This window comes from Scophthalmus maximus, chromosome 8, assembly GCF_022379125.1.
Source record: "Scophthalmus maximus strain ysfricsl-2021 chromosome 8, ASM2237912v1, whole genome shotgun sequence".
Classification (NCBI taxonomy): Eukaryota; Metazoa; Chordata; class Actinopteri; order Pleuronectiformes; family Scophthalmidae; genus Scophthalmus; species Scophthalmus maximus.
Genome location: NC_061522.1, coordinates 26,004,447 through 26,023,305, shown reverse-complemented (window position 1 = coordinate 26,023,305; position 18,859 = coordinate 26,004,447). Strand labels below are relative to the sequence as shown.

The 18,859-nt window shown below is 41.1% G+C and overlaps 2 long non-coding RNA genes across 2 annotated transcripts; both read right to left on the bottom strand.

Moving 5' to 3' along the window:
• Positions 1–11,399: 11,399 nt before the first annotated feature.
• LOC118317564 lies at positions 11,400–14,890 on the bottom strand. The gene is made up of 3 exons (XR_004795465.2): positions 12,719–14,890; positions 12,355–12,407; positions 11,400–11,734 (listed from the first exon to the last, which is right to left on the bottom strand). It is a non-coding gene; the product is annotated as an uncharacterized LOC118317564 (long non-coding RNA).
• A 591-nt stretch (positions 14,891–15,481) lies between these two features.
• Positions 15,482–17,765, bottom strand: LOC118316852. The gene is made up of 3 exons (XR_004795274.2): positions 17,538–17,765; positions 17,062–17,200; positions 15,482–16,956 (listed from the first exon to the last, which is right to left on the bottom strand). It is a non-coding gene; the product is annotated as an uncharacterized LOC118316852 (long non-coding RNA).
• Between the last annotated feature and the right edge of the window lie 1,094 nt (positions 17,766–18,859).

Here is an 18,859-nt window from a genome sequence, read left to right as displayed (position 1 = left end):
ACATTTGTCCATATTCTGTATATTCTGTATATTATCTGTTACCTAGCATAGCATGTTCACTGCACCTTAATCTGTATATTATAGTCTGTAGAATACACTTATACTTATATTTATAGTATTTATTTATATTTATAGCATCCCATTAATCCTATCTGTAAATTCTGTAATTACTTTTGTACATAGCACAGACTCTTGCACTATCTGCTTATTGCACTTCTGGTGAGATGCCAAACCTCATTTCGTTACTCTATACTTGTATATGTGTAATGACAATAAAGTTGAATCTCATCTCATCTCATCTCTCAAATGTGGCTTCTTTTCAAGTGAATTTAACTAAGTGATGCTGAGGCACGCAAAATACGCTGTTCGGCGGCACTGTTTCTTCTTCTACTTCTTGCGCTGACTTTCCGTCAGGCTGCACGCCTTTCGGCACATTATTGCCCCCAGTGGTGGAGACTTAAAGTGCAGTTCCTCGTTGAGCCAGCGCCTCAGTCAGTCAGGGAAATTGGTGGGACCACTGGGGGCCAGTGGGTTGGCCAGCAATTTTCCGTAAAAAAATACAATCACAGCCAGGGGGCGTCTCTCCGCTCTGTCAATCATCCGGTACGAGCTGCGTAGCGCTGTAGAACCTGTGCACAGACTCACTCGCTCGGTCACGACCAAGCCCACGTCTTAGCAATGAGGAGCTAGCAACAGAAGCAGAGTTAGTTTGAAAACACCTTGATAGAGAAACGCTAAGCATCACCAGAAACTGCATATATGACAAAGGTCAAAAGCAAAAACAAGCTAAAAGGAAGGAAGCAGATTGAGCGAGACCGACAGGGTTCACAAACAATGCCTTCTGCTTGACCGTTAATTATCTCTGTTTCATCTATTTTGTATTTTGTTATTGTCGCTCTGTGACCGTATGCTACTGTGATGTTGTAATCAGGCTGCTAGTTGCTAGGTCCATAGTGCTAAGGCTAGTGGTTAGCGGTGTTCATGCATAATGGCTGATGTATATCAAATATGTTTGTGTCTAATCTGTTTTGGGAGTTTTCCAGACATGTGTGTCGCTGCCTGTGCTCTCGCGGCTAAATGTTCCCCTATCAATGTCATACTGTTTAGTTAGGATCACCAAACATAGCATCCCGTGCCATACTAAATCCTAAGTATGTATCGATATTCCCAGCTGTGGCTACAGTCACGTTCACGTTCTGAATTTGCAAATGTGTGATGAATTTGTAAGGAGGAATAATTTTCCCTGGATCAGTTTCACATACTCATGTTGGTTTTCTCCACAGATGCTGACTTTGTTGAGGGAACAGCTGAGGAAGGAATATTCAACACACCTACTGTATTTTATTCATGTGCAAAATAAAGCTTGACAATATTACATCATTGTCTACTTTGATAAATGTGTTATGCTTTTCTTGAGATATTGCATCGGTACTACTGAACCAGTGAATCTGATTACCCCAAATTAATATATTTGTAATGCCTTGAATTGATTTAAAAGTATATTGATAAAAAATGAAGTCATCTTCACAGTGTTGTATATTTATGCAATGAGAAACCAAACACTTTCAAAAATACACTTTATTGCAAGAAAAAAAATGTATTGCACAGTACACTATTTACATCTCACAAAGGCAGGCGTAAATACAACCTCCTTGGGATAAAATCAGTGCAAGCAGCAGGTACCAACCGGCTCATCACATGAAGATCAGCTGTGTCTTCGGCTCCCAGGTCCTTGGGTGTCGGGCCGACCTCTGCACCGCCTCGTAGGCGACTCCCTCTTCTCCTCGCTCGTATACTCATTGAAGCAGCCGTGTTCACTTCCTCATCAGAGTTGAGTGTACCCGTCTAAAAGCTCTAATAATGTTATAAAATATAGATAAAAAGCATCAGTCATCCTGCAAAGCAACAAATGATGTATGTTAAGATAAAGCTCTTGATTTACAGGCCTACCATGTAACACTGGAGTAGCTAACGTGCTAGCTAACGCTAGGTACGTAAACAAGCTTACATAAACTGATTTACGGTCGAACTAACTACGTTCAAAAACACTGACGATGTTGTTTTCACAAAAAGTCACAGGTAATAAAGTGAGACAGCAGTAACTAAAAACGTGTTATAGTCTAGCGATGTCGACAGTGGCCATATTAGCTTCAGGTTAGCTTCATTGTTGCGAACGTCATGTTACGTATCTTGCCTGGCTTCAGTTACCATGGTAGCGTACGCGGGCTGGGTGGGCTGGGAGGAGCTGTGGAGGCAGAACCCAGGTACAGCGGAGAGGGAGGTTTAGGAGCAGGAGTCGTTGGATTTTTAATTCTGAGACTATGTCCCCACTTCTCTCAATCCTACCGACAGCGCCTTTAAGGGTGTAAATGGACTATTTATACAGCGCTTTTCTAGTCATATAGACCACAAACAGCACTTTACATGAAAGGAGGTGGACAAACGACTCTACCTCCTGAGCCACAGTTGCCCTAAATTTGTGAGAATTTTTAAATGGAAAATATAGATAACTTACACACACTTTCAGTTTCCTTGTCCTGCGCCGAGAGAGAGAGAGTGCAGAGGGAGCAGCGTCAATGAGGACAGATAATTGAATCAGAGAAATAAATCTTTTGTTTTGTTTTATTTATTTTAAATGTGATTGTTTCATGGTGCTTATGTTGTAAAGCAGAATCAAACACAGGCACATCTCTGCACAAGATAGGATTTTTGTGTTTGCACTGCAGCCACAGTAGCCTTCTCCTCAAAAGAACGATGAGCCGCTCTTTTGAAAGGTTTATTATTATTATTCATTTTTTAAATGTTCATCATATTTTAACAATACCCTAATAATACTGATAACCATAATCATTTTGGTCACTATAACCATGGTGTTAAATTTTCATACCGTTACATCTCTTATGTGCAAAATATATATATTGGCAAACCGTCAGGAAGAAGAAATTTGTGAATTTCTCAAAAGGCAAAAGAGAATGTACCATGACAGTTATGTCGAGTTTGGCTTCATGGAGCAACAAATTAGGTTGTGTCATTTGCAGTGAGAATTGGTGAATAAAAGTTTGAAACCCTGCAAACTGAAGCGATATCTAAACTAAACCCCCAAAATGGTGGGTAAAACCAGAGTTAATTGTTCCATGCTGCTACTGTTTTTGAAATGTATGTAGTGAATATAAGAAATATAATAAAGATATTCCTAATAATATACCTCAATGTGTACTATAGTAAAAAAAATATGGGTCCCTCAAGAAAAAGGTTGGGAACCACTGCATTATATTACACGAGGGTCCAGAAGAAAGTTAAATATTATGAAAATAAAAAGTCCTAAACCACCATAGCATGCAAGTTTTTGCACCCAGGTGTGACATTCACATCAATGCTCATTGGAGGTGAAGCCGATTATTACCCGGGTCTATTGCAGAGTCATTTGACCCGGGGCTGAATGCCGATTAAATGTTTTCAAACTGGACTTCCTGAGCCATGTCACTTGAACGCCCCACAACCAAGTTTTTTTATCAGAATTATCTAAGAAGGCAAATATACTTGATTAGTTCAAACAATCAATAAAATATTGTGACAATCTTCTAACATAGAGAGGCTCTGTCTGAATGGATACCAAGCATTGAGGAGAAGGGGAAGCAGTTACTTCAGTATATAATAGAGCAGACATTATTAAAAAAGGGCCTTGTGTCTTGTTGAGGTACACTAGCTCTAAACTCTTCAAATGCCCTGGACTGAGACGGTACAGTGCCTCAGAAGCTTGAAGCAAAAGTTCTGAAATCAAAGTAACAGCTTGTCCTTGGCTTCTGATCACCCCACACACACTCTCTCTCTCTGCCGCTTGCCGTCCCTCTGGCCAGTGATTCTAGATGCAGACAGACTTTAGTTTAAACTATTTCTTACAGAGGTCTTACACCAAAGATGTGGATCAAGATTGGCGGCATCAACATATACCCCATACATGCAGTTTCAACTAAGGACAGGCTGGTAAGGAGTTTACTACCAACACGTTTACCAGTAGTTCTGATTACCAGCTCCTCTCACAAGACAGAAATATAATGTGATATTAACTGTCCATGTCAACACCTGGGAAGTTTTGTATTTACAGTATATAGCTTCTTTTCTAGCTTTATCTTCCACTTAAAGCTCTTTACAATACAAGTCACATTCACACACACATTCATACAGCGCTGCTATACACAGAACTTTTTCTATCACGCATCATAGATAACTGGCGCACCTTTTGGAGAATTCCTGGTCTGATGCGGAGAGACGGCATTCATCCAACTTTGGATGGTGCAGCTCTCATTTGTAGAAACCTGACTCGGTTACCTAGACGGTCAACCCCGTGACTTTTCAGAGTTGGGACCAGGAAGCAGAGTTGCAGTCTTACACGCTTCTCTGCGCTTCTATTACAGCAGTCACCCCCACAAAACCCCATAGAAACTGTTTCTGCCCCACGACCACTTCAACTATCTAATCCAAAGGGAAATAAAAGAGGTGTAATTCACACAAATCTCATAAATTTCAACACAAAGCCTATAAATGAACCTAACAATAGAACAATAAAATGTGGATTATTTAATATTAGGTCACTCCCATCTAAATCTTTGTTAGTGAATGATCTGATAACTGATCAGCACGTTGATTTATTCTGTATGACTGAAACCTGGCTACAGCCAGAAGAATATGTTAGTTTAAATGAATCAACACCTCCCTCTTATAATAATACTCATATTCCTCGGACCACAGGACGAGGAGGAGGAGTAGCAGCAATCTACCAAGCAGACTTATTGCTTAACGCTCGACTTAACCATAGTTTTAACTCATTTGAAAGCCTAACTCTTAGCCTCCTTCACCCTAGCTGGAATTGTCAAAAACCAGTTATTGTAGTCGTTGTTTATCGACCACCAGGCCCTTACTCTGAATTTTTATCTGAATTTTCAGACTTTTTATCTGAGTTGGTGCTTAGCACAGATAAAGTTATTATAGTGGGGGACTTCAACGTTCATGTGGATGTTGCCAACGACAGTCTTAGTTCTGCCTTTAATTCGCTCATAGACTCAATTGGTTTTACTCAACATGTAAACAAACCCACTCACTGTTTTAATCACACCCTCGACCTCGTTCTGACCTATGGCATAGACATTGACAATCTTATAGTATTTCCTCAAAACCCTCTGTCCGATCACTACTTAGTTACATTTGAATTCTCCATTATTAACTTTACTGAATTTGGAGAAAAGTTCTATTACAGCAGGTGTCTATCAGAAAACTCTGTTAGTAAATTCAAAGAAACAGTTCCTTCGTTATTTACTCTACTGCCATGTGTCGATACAGTGCAGGATCGTTATCAAAACTTTACTCCCATACAAATTGATGATGTTGTTGATAGTGCAGCAGCCTCACTACGTTCCACACTTGACACTGTCGCCCCTCTGAAAAAGAAGACAGTCAAACAGAGGAGGATAGCTCCATGGTTTAATGCACAGACACGCGCTTTAAAACAGACGTCACGTAGGTTAGAAAGGAAGTGGCGTTCCAATAGTCTAGATGATTCTCACCTAGACTGGAAAAATAGTTTAATTACATATAAGAAAGCCCTCCGAAATGCCAGAACCAATTATTTTTCTTCACTAATAGAGGAAAATAAAAACAACCCCAGGTTCCTCTTCAGCACTGTAGCCAGGCTGACTGAGAGTAAAAGCTCTACTGAACAGTCTATTCCTCCAACTCTAAGTAGCAATGATTTCATGAGTTTCTTTACTAATAAGATTATTACCATCAGAGAAAAAATTTACCAGCTTCTTCCCACTAATGGCACATGGTCCAGTACTGTAGGTTCTGAACCAATAGTATCGCCTAATTTTTATTTAGAATGCTTCTCCCCTATAGATCTGGCTGAGCTGACTTCACTTGTCACTTCATCCAAGTCATCAACCTGTCTTTTAGATCCTATTCCATCAAGGCTATTTAAGGATGTATTACCTTTAATTAATAATTCCATATTAGATCAGATCAATTTATCTATATTGACAGGCTATGTACCAAAGGCCTTTAAGGTGGCAGTAGTTAAACCTCTGCTCAAAAAACCAACTCTGGACCCAGATATCTTAGCTAACTATAGACCCATATCAAACCTCCCCTTTATCTCTAAAATCCTTGAAAAAACTGTTGCTAACCAGTTATGTGACTATTTACACAGGAATAGTCTGCTTGAAGACTTTCAGTCAGGTTTTAGAAAACATCATAGTACAGAAACAGCACTACTGAAGGTTACCAACGACCTTCTCATGGCCTCAGACAGTGGATATGTTTCTATTCTCGTCCTTTTAGATCTTAGTGCTGCATTTGATACCATCGATCACAAAATTCTGTTACAGAGACTAGAACACATTGGGATTAAAGGAACAGCACTAGAATGGTTTAAGTCCTACTTATCTGATAGATTTCAGTTTGTTAACGTTAATAACAAATCTTCCATGCATACAAAAGTGAGACATGGAGTACCACAAGGTTCTGTACTGGGACCGATACTTTTCACTCTATATATACTTCCTTTAGGCAATATTATAAGAAAACGCCGCATCAATTTCCATTGCTACGCTGATGATACCCAGCTGTATTTATCTATAAAGCCAGATGAAACTAATCAGGTCGACAAACTTCTGGATTGTCTTAAAGACATAAAGGCCTGGATGACTTATAATTTTTTACTTCTAAACTCAGAAAAAACTGAGGTCATTATACTCGGCCCTAAACACCTCAGAGAAACATTATCTGATCATATAGTTACCTTGGATGGCATTACCTTGGCCTCCAGCTCTACTGTGAGAAACCTTGGAGTTACCTTTGACCAGGACATGTCCTTTGACTCACACATAAAACAAGTCTCTAGGACAGCCTTCTTTCACCTGCGCAATATCAAGAACATTAGAAACATCCTCTCTCAAAAGGATGCTGAAAAACTAGTCCATGCTTTTGTTACTTCTAGACTGGACTACTGTAATTCATTACTGCTAGGATGCCCCAATAAGTCTGTGAAAAGCCTCCAGCTAATCCAAAATGCCGCAGCTCGAGTTCTGACAGGAACTAGAAAAAGAGATCATATTTCTCCAGTGTTAGAATCTCTGCATTGGCTTCCTGTAAAATTCAGAATAGAATTCAAAATACTGCTCCTAACATACAAAGCCCTTAATAATCAAGCTCCATCATATCTTACAGAGCTCCTAGTTTCATATTATCCCAATAGATCACTTCGCTCTGTAAATGCAGGATTACTTGTGGTTCCCAGAGTCTGTAAAAGTAGAAGCAGTTTGTGTCAGGGATGCAGATACCATGTCTACATTTAAAGTTAAACTTAAAACCTTCCTTTTTGATAAAGCTTATAGTTAGAACTGCTCAGGTGTTTAATAAACCATTTCTTTATTATGCTGTTATAGGCCTAGACTGCTGGGGGAACTTATATCATGAGCATCTTTCTCCCTCTCCCGTTCTCTCCTTCTCCCTCTTTCTCTCCCTTTATATCTCTCTCCTTCTCCCACCTTTTCAATCTCTCTCTCTCTCTCTCTCTCTGCCCCCATGTATCTACATTACATGTCACTAACTCTGTTTTCTCTCTCCCCTAGTAGATCTGACCCCAGATCTGCAGGATCCAAACCCGTCATTATTATTATTACTATCATTATTATTAATAACATCATTGTTTTTATAAGTATCAGTTTTCACTAATTATAAGTATCAGTCTGGTAGAAATTAAAGCAACTGTTATACTACCCCCCCATCCCCCGATATGTTTACAGTACATGTCACTAACCCTGTTTGTGTTTTCTATCTCTCCTAGTGTATCTCTGACCCCAGAGCTGCAGGACCCAAACCCGTCATTATTATTATTGCTATTATTAATATTAATGTTAATATCATCACTAATAATGACAACAACATAATTGTATTTTTTAATTATAAGTATCAGTCTGGTAGAGATTACAGCGGCGGTTGTACAACTGTCCTCTCTCTCTCTTCTCTCCTACTGTCTCTCCTCCCACCCTCTTTCTGCCCACCTCTCCTCTCTTCCTCCTCTCTCTCTTCACCCCAACCGGTCGAGACAGATGACCGCCCACAACTGAGTCTGGTTCTGTCAGAGATTTCTTCCTGTTAAAAGGGATTTTTTTTCTCTCCACCGTCGCCAAGTGCTTTGCTCATTGTGGGATTTGTTGGGTTTTCCCTGTAATATTGTAATATTGACCTCACTATGTAAAGTGCCTTGAGACAATGTATGTTGTGATATGGCGCTATACAAATAAAATTGAATTGAATTGAATCATTTATACACTGCCAGCACAGGCACACGGACTGGAGGAGCTGGAGAATCGAACCACTGACCTTTTGGTTAGTGTATGACCCACTCGCACTAACTCCTCTAACGCTCGATTATTCTGTGGCTGCACAGTATAATAGTTGTGCCTGCCTAGTTTTATGAAATGCTGTTGATATTCAATGTTGCAGCCAGTAGGACCCTCTTGCTCCATGTGATAACTAATGGGACGCCCTTCCAGATGTGCAGCAACGTGTCCTCATGGGATCTCTGCAGGTTGACAAACAACATGCTGCCATATTGCAACCTACGTGTATCTTTGCACTGATGAATCAGTTTGTAGTTAGTGTCTTATATTTCAGAAAATAGTTCATCGTTAGCAAGTTTTTACCAAGGCATTTGCACCCCTTGAACTATAGGTGGGTTCCTGGAATCGATCCTTATGACGAGTAAGCTGACTTCCCCAAAACTAGGCTGTGAATGAACTAAAAGCATATTCAGAATATCCTTTCTCTAAAATATCTCCATATTTTAGAGAAAGGCCTGTACATGATGCGACTCTACTGAAAAGAGTAAGTGGAGAACAGAATGTCATAAATCTAATCTTGCAAATTAATTATCTCTGCATGTCAGCCTTGTGGCTGTACATCGGACAGCATGGTGAGCTTTTTAAAGATAGCTACTGAGGCATATGCTACTGTTAGGTGAGCTGTATGCAGCCTGACGGCGTCAGCAGACACATGGCAGACAGAGGGGAACCCTTAGGGACTTCTAGTACTTCATGTCATCACTTGAACAGTGATGACATGTATAGCCGAACATCATCACTAAACCGCTGGTTGTCGAGGTGGTGTCCAGATAACAATGTGGGCTTCATAGATAACTGGCGCAACATTTGGAGAATTCCTGGTCTGATGCGGAGAGACAGCATTCATCCAACTTTGGATGGTGCAGCTCTCATTTGTAGAAACTTGACTCAGTAACCTAGATGGTCAGACCTGTGACATTTCAGAGTTGGGACCAGGAAGCAGAGTTGCAGTCTTACACGCTTCTCTGTGCTTCTATTTCAGCAGTTGTCCCCACAAAACCCCATAGAAACAGTTTCTGCCCCACGACCACTTTAACTATCTAAACCAAAGGTAAATAAAAGAAGTGTAATTCACCCAAATCTCACAAAGACCAACAGAAAGCCTATAAATTAACCTAAAAATAGGACAATAAAATGTGGATTATTAGATATTAGGTCACTCCCATCTAAATCTTTATTAGTGAATGATCTGATAACTGATCATCACATTGATTTATTCTGTATGACTGAAACCTGGCTAGGACTTCACGATCGGGACAGAAGTTCGGAGCTTGTGTGTTCATTTAGTAAGTGACGGGTAAATCAGCCAACCATAATTTGCTATTGTGGTGATGACCATGAAAGTGTGCGTGTGTGTGTATTGGAGCTGTGTTTCGGTGCTTGTTGTGGAGCTGTTTACATCTTTAAAAAATACCCAAGAAAACATTCTGACTTTGCGAGGTTGAAGGCCCAGTGCCAGACCACAAGGTTCGCTACTGATGGCAGGGGTGTGGCAAAAATCACATGACGGCAAATGGACAGCACAGTTTTCACTCAAAAAAGGCACCTACATTCTGTTTGTTGAGTGCATGCAGGCTTCTGTGTAGATCATAGATTAATAAACAGGGTGAGCCTTTTTTCTGCAGTTCATCAGACTGTAATGCTTAACCCTCAACAGCAGAGGTCACTAAATCATTACTTTCTCCAATAAGTCAGCATCTGCTGTCCACTTTTTTGAACAATGTCAACAGTTTAAACAAAAAACTCAAATTATCAAATCTTTTTTTTAAAACAAATTATCTATTCTAATTGACCACCTCCAGTGTGCCAGAATCATATTTTGTTGGTTGATGGATTTTCTGTCCAAACAGTGTCTGTGATATTATCATCTTTGTTTCCTTCCAGCAACACATAGGATGATTCTGATGAACTGTTTTCAGAATGCTCATGTGAAATATGTTAATGGACCATTTTCATGGAGTAATGTGGGAAGCTCATATAGGTTCAAGTGAAACCTATGATCAGGGGCGGAATTGTGGTTTCTAAGGTGGGGGGGACACAGTTACAGTACTAAGGCTTTAGTTTTTCATTTAACCCTACCCGAGGTTGAACAAAACCCAACCATTCACTCCCACTTTTGACTTTCGGACGGAGCGGTACTCTCAGACGGAGTAGAGCAGAACAGGAGAATCGAGTCAGGAGGAACCATAGACTGTATATAAACATGTACGTAGCGTCCGTGACGTCATCCATTGGTTTCTGCAGGCCGGTTTTGAAGCCCAAAGTGGACGGTTCCGCAGTGGCTCAGCCGTCGCCATCTTGACAGGGCCCAACTCCTCCTTTACCCGGCTAATCCAAATATGGACATAGAGGTGGGCCGAATGCAGACCGATCGCTGGAACTCGCCCACCTACGTCGAAGCTTCCCAGTTAGCCGAGGCTAAGGAGCTAAGTTAATAAGCTAGGCTAAGTGCGAGCCGGCTAGCGCCGCGGCCCCGAGGCTGCACCGGGTCGGTACTGACTGCTGTAACGTGAGCTCCGGTACCGGTCGTCCCAGCCAACGTTACATGTGGAAAGTAACATTGTAACTGTAGAACAACATTTGAAATAAATATTTGTTACTGATGGTTAGTGTTCTTGGCATACAGTAAATGTTTTATTAACACTGGCTTGTAGTCTTAGTTTTTATTGTTGTTTATTTATTTATTTTGGCCTTCAGGGACATCCACATACACCAAACAAGAAAATAGAAAAAACTATAATTCCCCACTCCACTGTCGTAAACAGTACACAGATCAAGTTTTCACACTGACAGAAGTCCTTGGTAGTCCTCCTTACCTGTACTGCTATAAACTTTACTGTACGAGATTATCACTTTGAATATGACACTTTCATATTTGTTACAAGATGTTTATTACTTTATTGGTTGTTCTGTTCACCTGTGATGCTTCCACTAGCTGCACAAAACAAACCAGTACCAGTCGTGGCTGCTTGACTTTACAGTTATATAGTCTGTCTAAAAATAAAGTATTAGAGACTGTCATCTATATTCTGAGATGTAGCTCTTTAGTTCCATTTTATCCTACAGATGTGACATAACAGTGTTGTCAACATTAAAATGTGAGCTACACCCTTTAGTGGACTTCGCATATATCACTCATTTATTCATTTTAATCCTACAGTCACAATGTGAACGTGGTAATGAGTTTGTCCACCGAGGTGTCCAGAGAGCTGCAGACCTTGGAGTGCTATGTTTGGCTGGTGGACTGTGGTGGAAAAGCCTTCTTCCCCTCTGTTTCCACCCTGTAAGGAAGAGCTGCAGCTGACGTCCACATCATCCACTGTGGTGACGACAACCTGAGGGAGATCAGTAGCATCAGGCTGGTTACATTGAAGACCACCTGCAGCAGACTCACCGCCAGCACCTTGTGAAATGGAACCTGTAACTGCTACAGTTGGCAGTGTCACTGCTATTGAATATGGCCTTCAGGACACACTTTGTAAAGCCTTAACATGTCCCTGACTTTCATGGACAATGTTGAGTTTATTTTTATATTCATCATGGTTGATCAAAAATACCAACTATAGCTTCCCTGCTGTCCCACACTGTATCCCCTTCTCCTCTGCAGCTCTGCAGCTCTGGGCTCATTCTGAGCTCAGCTGTAACTGCTTGCACAGGCCCAGTCTTTATATTAAATGTGTTCTATAATTTTTATAATGTCCACCTTTTTGTGTTTTGTACCTTCACTAAAAATAAATCTGAGTTAATCTATAACTTCTGGTTCTGGCTCATGAATTATGTTTATATTTTAACTATTTTGTCTTTAATACTGACTGAATGTGAGATTTCACATTCAAATCTGACTTTTAATTGACAAATAACTAGTACACTACAGATAAAACCATAAGCAATAACAGGTTGTGTGATTTAAGTATATTTTAAAAGAAGAACCGATTGATACATTTTTCTTCTTTACCCTTAGAGATAGAACAGGGTCAGCACAGTGAAGTCCTTCAGGCAGGTCCTTCCCTAATAACAATGACAAGACAAATAAAAAATAGAAAGACAAGTTTGTAAATAAAGAGGTTTGTGTGCTTGTGTTCTGTAGATATTCAACTTTATTTTAATGTTGTTTTAGATTTACCAGTGTTCTACCAACACAGCGACTATACAATACAGTATGTATAGAATATTTAATTGTTATCAAAGCTTACGGGCACTGTAGAATCATGTTTTGTTCTCATGTTTCACTTGGGGAAAATGTGACCATTAAGTTATTCACAAACAATATGTAAACCTGGGGTCAGTGCTGAAGTGATCAAAACTATAATTTTACTTACCGAAAAAACAGGAGCACAAGCTTCTTGGACTTCTGTGTTGGGACAACTGACCGCAGAGCAGGCGTATTATTCATCCAGTACTTGCTTGAAATGTTCTCCGCAAGGCTCTGACACCACAGTCGAGAAGTCACGTTCAATGACCGGGGATTAGCTCACGTGACAGCTAGCGCTGCCAGCGGGTAGCCACCACCGAGCGATGAGCGAACAGCGATGTCACCGGTCACTCAAGTATCCACGCCCTTAATTATGCAGAATTTCAAACCTTAATATAATATAAATGAGTGAGTAATAACCACCCCCCCCTTGTCGCGAAGAGGAGGAATTGGCCATTGGGACCAAAACCATTTTTTGTACCAGGCTGCGAACATGTTTAATTCTGCTGTACAGTTGTGCATTTTAACATGGGGCACTATGGGGATTTGCTCCTTTCTGGAGCCAGCCTCAAGCGGGCATTTAGTGAACTGCATTTCTCAGCCTCAGAGTTGGCCCCTTGGGAGGAACCCACGAAGGGACGGATAAGCGGTCTTTAAATCTTAATCTATTTTTTAATTTATTTTAAGTCAACACAGGCAATATGTTCTGAACAAAGTCACTACACTCCGACACATTCACTTACATAATAACACCAAGCACTTTATTATACTCAACCAAATTTTTTGTTCACACAAATTTTTACTTCCTCATTGCGTCCACCCCACACTACTTGCACTACACCACCACACTACCCCTGACATCCACTGACATTCACTTGTTTTACATGAATATATTTTATTTTTTCTTTTACTTTTTGCTTTTGAAAAGCCACTTGGTAGTTTACCTATTTTTATTTAGATATATATATATTCAATTTTATTATTTTTATTTTATATTTATTTGTCCTTTTCATTATCTTTACCCATATCAAACACATAACAATCATACATACATCAACCACTCACTATAATGGCTACTGGACCCCTATCGAAGGAGGAGATGCAGCATGTATGGTCCTCAACATTTGCACCACATAAAACAAGGAGAAACTCAATATAAGGAAAAAGTCAAGACCCATCCAAAAACATCTCCATCCCCTCAAACCTGAAAAGCACCAACCAAAAGACCACAACAGGACCAAACCAGCATCAAAACAACTACAAGACAGCCAGCAGAAAACTAGTCAGCCCAAACCACCACCTACACAACACCCTAAAGACCCACACCAGCACCGCCGCGAGCAGCTAACCATCAAATCCAAAATCGATCCCTCTCAGTGGACAGCTTCATCAAAGAAACCCTCAAGGAACTGGATTCACTACAGCCCAGCACACCACCAGAGGGAGCCACCGCACCACCAAAGAACAGTCACAAACCACAAGGGACCAAAGCACTAAAGGACACACCAGCACCCCCCCTTATCAACCCAACCACCACCACTAAAGCAGCAACCCCCCAACCCGACACCTCTGCAGAAACATAGGTCCTAGCAACACTACTGGATAAAATTCAACAGCTCTTCACAGAACTCGATAAAAATATCATATCAACGCCACTTGCCCACTTCATTCAACAACTCCAAAACACTATTGGATTTATGAGAACAACCCTGATGCACCCCAATGGAAATACACTGCACCCCCCCACCTTTGCAGAGACCGTCATCCGAAACAAAGACAAATACAGTGAATACTTCAGCTCCAACCACAGGAAGAGAACAAGAAAGGATCACGAATATACAAATTCACCCAACACCCCTTCACTCATACCAGTAGTCATAGACAACATAAAGCACAGCATCTTTACCACTAACAAATCCATCTTTGAAGAACTCATCCGATGCACACCAGACATCTCAATTAAAAAGTTAGTCCGCATGAAGAGAGGAGGCATTCATATTTTCACAAATAATATACACTCTGTAAACTCCCTTCTCTCCCCCTAGCCCTAAGACTCATTCCAGCACTCAAAAATTACATATGGCCCGGCAAGAAAAGCCACACCAGCCACCACTCAACAACAAACCAAACAGCTGATAATCAAGGGGATCCACACTGAGACAGACACCGAAGAAATAAAAGAAGAACTGGAAAAACAAGGCATCTCAATCTCCAAAGCAAATCGTATCATCAGCAGAGCCACCCAGCAGCCCACCACCTTTATAAGGATCAACCTCACCAACCCCGCTGTCACAGTCTGCTCACCTCCAGACTGGCTCCAGTAAATTTCCACTCTCCCCACCTCTGCTCCTGTCTGCCAGCCAGCCACACCCACCTCATTAGTTCATTCCCCTCACCTGGTCTCTCAGCTGCATCTCACCCACAATCAAACCCAGTATATAAGCCTCTCCAGTTCTCTCCAGATTGTTCTTTGCATTGATGATAGACTTTCCAGCGTTTGGACTGATTGGACTTCTCAGCCTTCTGACCCGACTATGAGCTTTGTCAGTAGTGATGGGTAGATGAGGCCTCGTGAAGCGTTGCGGCACATTAACCAAACTGTATTGATACTGTGTCGGTGTGTTACTGTGTTGCTCAATACTGTAACCTCCTGGATCTTAAAAATCATAACCGGCAACCCAATGACAGACTCAACTGACATACTGATTTAATGACCTAGTATAGGCTATAAAATAATATAATTTAAGGTATTGTATTTTATATTGTACTATTTCATATCTTAATTAAAGTTTAAATATCTTTGATATCTTTAAGGTCATAACATGTAAAAATAAAAATGAAAGTGTTGTGAATGCGAGGATGCTTATGTACTTGTCCTTGAGGGAGGGAGGGGATTTTTTTTTTAATAAATTTTTATTCAAGAAAATGAGATGTTCCAAAGTTTTGGGATTCAGGCGATTTCGTTTTTTAGATGCCAGTTCTCCAGCTTTTGAAAAAACCCGCTCACACGGCACAGATGAGGCTGGTGTACACAGAAACATTTGTGACAGGCGGAAGAGGTTTGGGTAAGTGTGCCTTTGGTTGTCCCAATATCTCCTCCTGCAGATCCTGAGATCTTGGCATGTTGCCCTCTGCCAGGTATCTCTGAACCTCAATAATGAAATCGGTTGTGACATTGCTGGTCTGCATGCCAACTTCATTGTCCAAGTGCTGCCACAAGTTATCTAAAAAACAACAAATTGGCATTTTAGTACATGATTTGCAAACAAATAATTGCACAAATAATCAGATAACGCTGAATAACATGCCTGAAGTTGTTGCAGGCCGCTGTTGTGAAGAAGGTCCAGGCTGTGGCTCAGTCGATGAGCGCCCAATTGCAGCTGCACATTCTGTTTTCAGTCTACTGACTGCTTCACTGCATTTTGTGGAACTACGACACCCGAGTGATTTGAATCTGGGGTCTAGAAGTGTTGATAGGGTCAACACACTTAATGACTCCAGACTGGAAGCAGTGTCTGTGACTCGTCGCCTTAGGTGTTCGTGGAGGTGTGTTGCTGCCAGTGTGTGTAAGTTTGAAGCGTTACGCTCAAGTGCATGATACAGCATTTTCATCATCGGGATGACCTTTGACCCTGAAACTCTCTTCTCTTCAGACAACTCCACTGTAGCTTGACGGAAAGGAGCAAGCACAACAAGTGTTTCTCCAATGATGGTGAACTCATCAGCTGTTAGTGGAGTTATGTCTGTATTAAGAGACCCAAGAGATACCCACACTGGTTCCTTCTCATCATGTAGCCTTTTCAGCATTTCACATGTGCTGTTCCAGCATGTTGGCACCTCATTGATGAGTTTCAGGGCTGGCCGTCCCATTTGTTGCTGCACTTGAGCTAGCTTCTCTTTGGCTGTGGTGTTTGATCTGAAGTATGTTACAATTTGCCTAGATTTGTGTCTGATTGATGTAAGTGCAGGGATTTGATCACATGATTTTCTGACTAATAAATTGAGATTGTGTGCAATGCAAACTGAATGCCGAATTTAGAGACTTCCTGTGGATGCAATCATGTTTGCTGCTGCGTCGGTCACAAGACACTTTACTTTATTCGTTATGGCCCACTCATCCATCATGCCCCTTTTGACTCGGGCCAAATTGTCAGCAGTGTGACTTTGTGGAAAGTGTTGCACTCCCAACACAGATGTACACAACTGCATATTCTCATGAATGTAGTGACAGGTAAGAGACAAGTAAGCCTCCATGTTCACAGATGTCCACATGTCAGCTGTTATACTTACTGCCACAGCTTGCTGTACCATTTTCGCTCGTTCTCGTTCCTCCTTGTATTTTCTGGCCACCATTTCTTTGACAGTCTGAAAATTAAACCAAGTTAAACCAAAAGTTAATCAATATATTCAAATTAAATATGAAATTAATTGGATATATCAACTACTTCTCTAGACATTCTCTATACAAACCTTTCTGGTTGGCAAAAACATGATGGCTCAAGGAGCTGAAGCAGTTCCCTGAACCCCTCATTCTCAACAACGCTGAGGGGTTGGCAGTCCTTGAGAATAAAATTCAGGATAGCCTGGTCCAACACATGCTTCCTGGAAGCTTGATGGTCAAAAATGTAGTAATAACAAAATAATATGAATTAATTATCAATAAAGCGACCATGAGGACGTTTTAAAATGTCTCTATAGGCCTAACTGTGTCTGTTCCTGGTGTAGTCCTATTTGTGGCCTTATTTTCGTGCCTGGCTCTGCAAGGCCTCAGCATTGAAGAGGTGCTTTTATTAATGTAGGACAGTTCTGTCAAACAAATGCGACATTTAACCTGCAGAAAATAAAATAATTTAAACTGAGTCACTTTGAAATGGATTTGAATTCTGATAGATCAAGTGGGAACTGGGAGGAACAGGATGAAACAACAAGGAAATAAAAACAAATACCTTATTTGCCGACAAAATGGTCCCACACGACAGAAACTTTTCTTTTTCTTTCTGGTTCCATTATGGCTTGCAGATAAGATGTCCGTTTGAAATGATGACTCATTGTTTTGGCAGAGATGCAGCCCGTTGACAGATGCGCTTCCTTTTAAACACAGTTTGGTGCACCCGGCGCGATGCATGACAGGCGATACTGCAGCTGTATCGGTCACGTGACTTTCTTAAAGCGATACGCGCATCGACACGGGGCTTCGGTCTATGAGCTCGACACATGCGCCGACGCATCGGTGTTGCCCGACCCATCACTATTTGTCATTGTGTTTCTGGAGCACTGTCTGCCTGTCTCCTCGTTGACAGGCTTCTCCCCGTACCTGCTCTTTGTCGTGAGAGTCCAGCCATCAATGCTGTGGGTTGCCTCATCTTACAGACTTTAAGCTGTGTTTCACCCCGGTCGTCTGGACTGCGCCTGGGTGCCTGCTCTTCTGCCTGGTATACGCTACAAGCTGCCTTTAGCCTGTTTTCTCTGCCAACCTGCTGGTCTGCTGCAATAAAGGACACTGCCAACTCTCCCCGTGGTGTACTGCTCTTGGGTTCAATTCCCCCCGTTACACCCGCAGATGCACCTGGTCTCCTACAAGAAGGCTTCTACATGAACTTTTTCCACTACAGAGTTGAGAAATCCCACCCACCTCCATCCATCCATCCAACAGTGTTTCAACTGCCAACAATTCAACCACACAGCTATGCATTCCAAGAACACATGGCTCAGAAAACACCACCACAAACAATGCAACAAAGGAAGAACTGACTACAAATGTGCCAACTGCGGCAACAAGCACCCCTCTATTTCCAAAAACTGCCCAACCTCCCTAGCCCTCACCACCACAGCACCAAGAAGCTCCCGACCACAAAACCACTCAAGGTTCCAGTTTCCACCTCCCAACATCCCACTGACCCCCCAGGACCCTAGCACAAACCTCATCAAGATACATTATGACCTCAAACTGCTATGCAAATATGAGTCGACAATAAATAAAATTCTGGAAAGCAAAAGAAAAAACACAAACTTCCTAAAAAGTCCCATGTTTTAAATTGCTCATTTAATACATCAGTTTTATTGCATTTTCATTTAATCTTATTTATTTTATTTTATTTACTTTTTATTTATTTATTAGTTTCCCTCTTAAATACTTTTAAACTTTTTTTCGGCTACCACCTTTTTACACAAACATCAGAGGAATAAGGAAAAACAAAAGCAAATTGAAACAAATTTTAACTGAGAAACTGGTCACGGTAGCCTCCATCAACGAAACACTCCTCAGGAA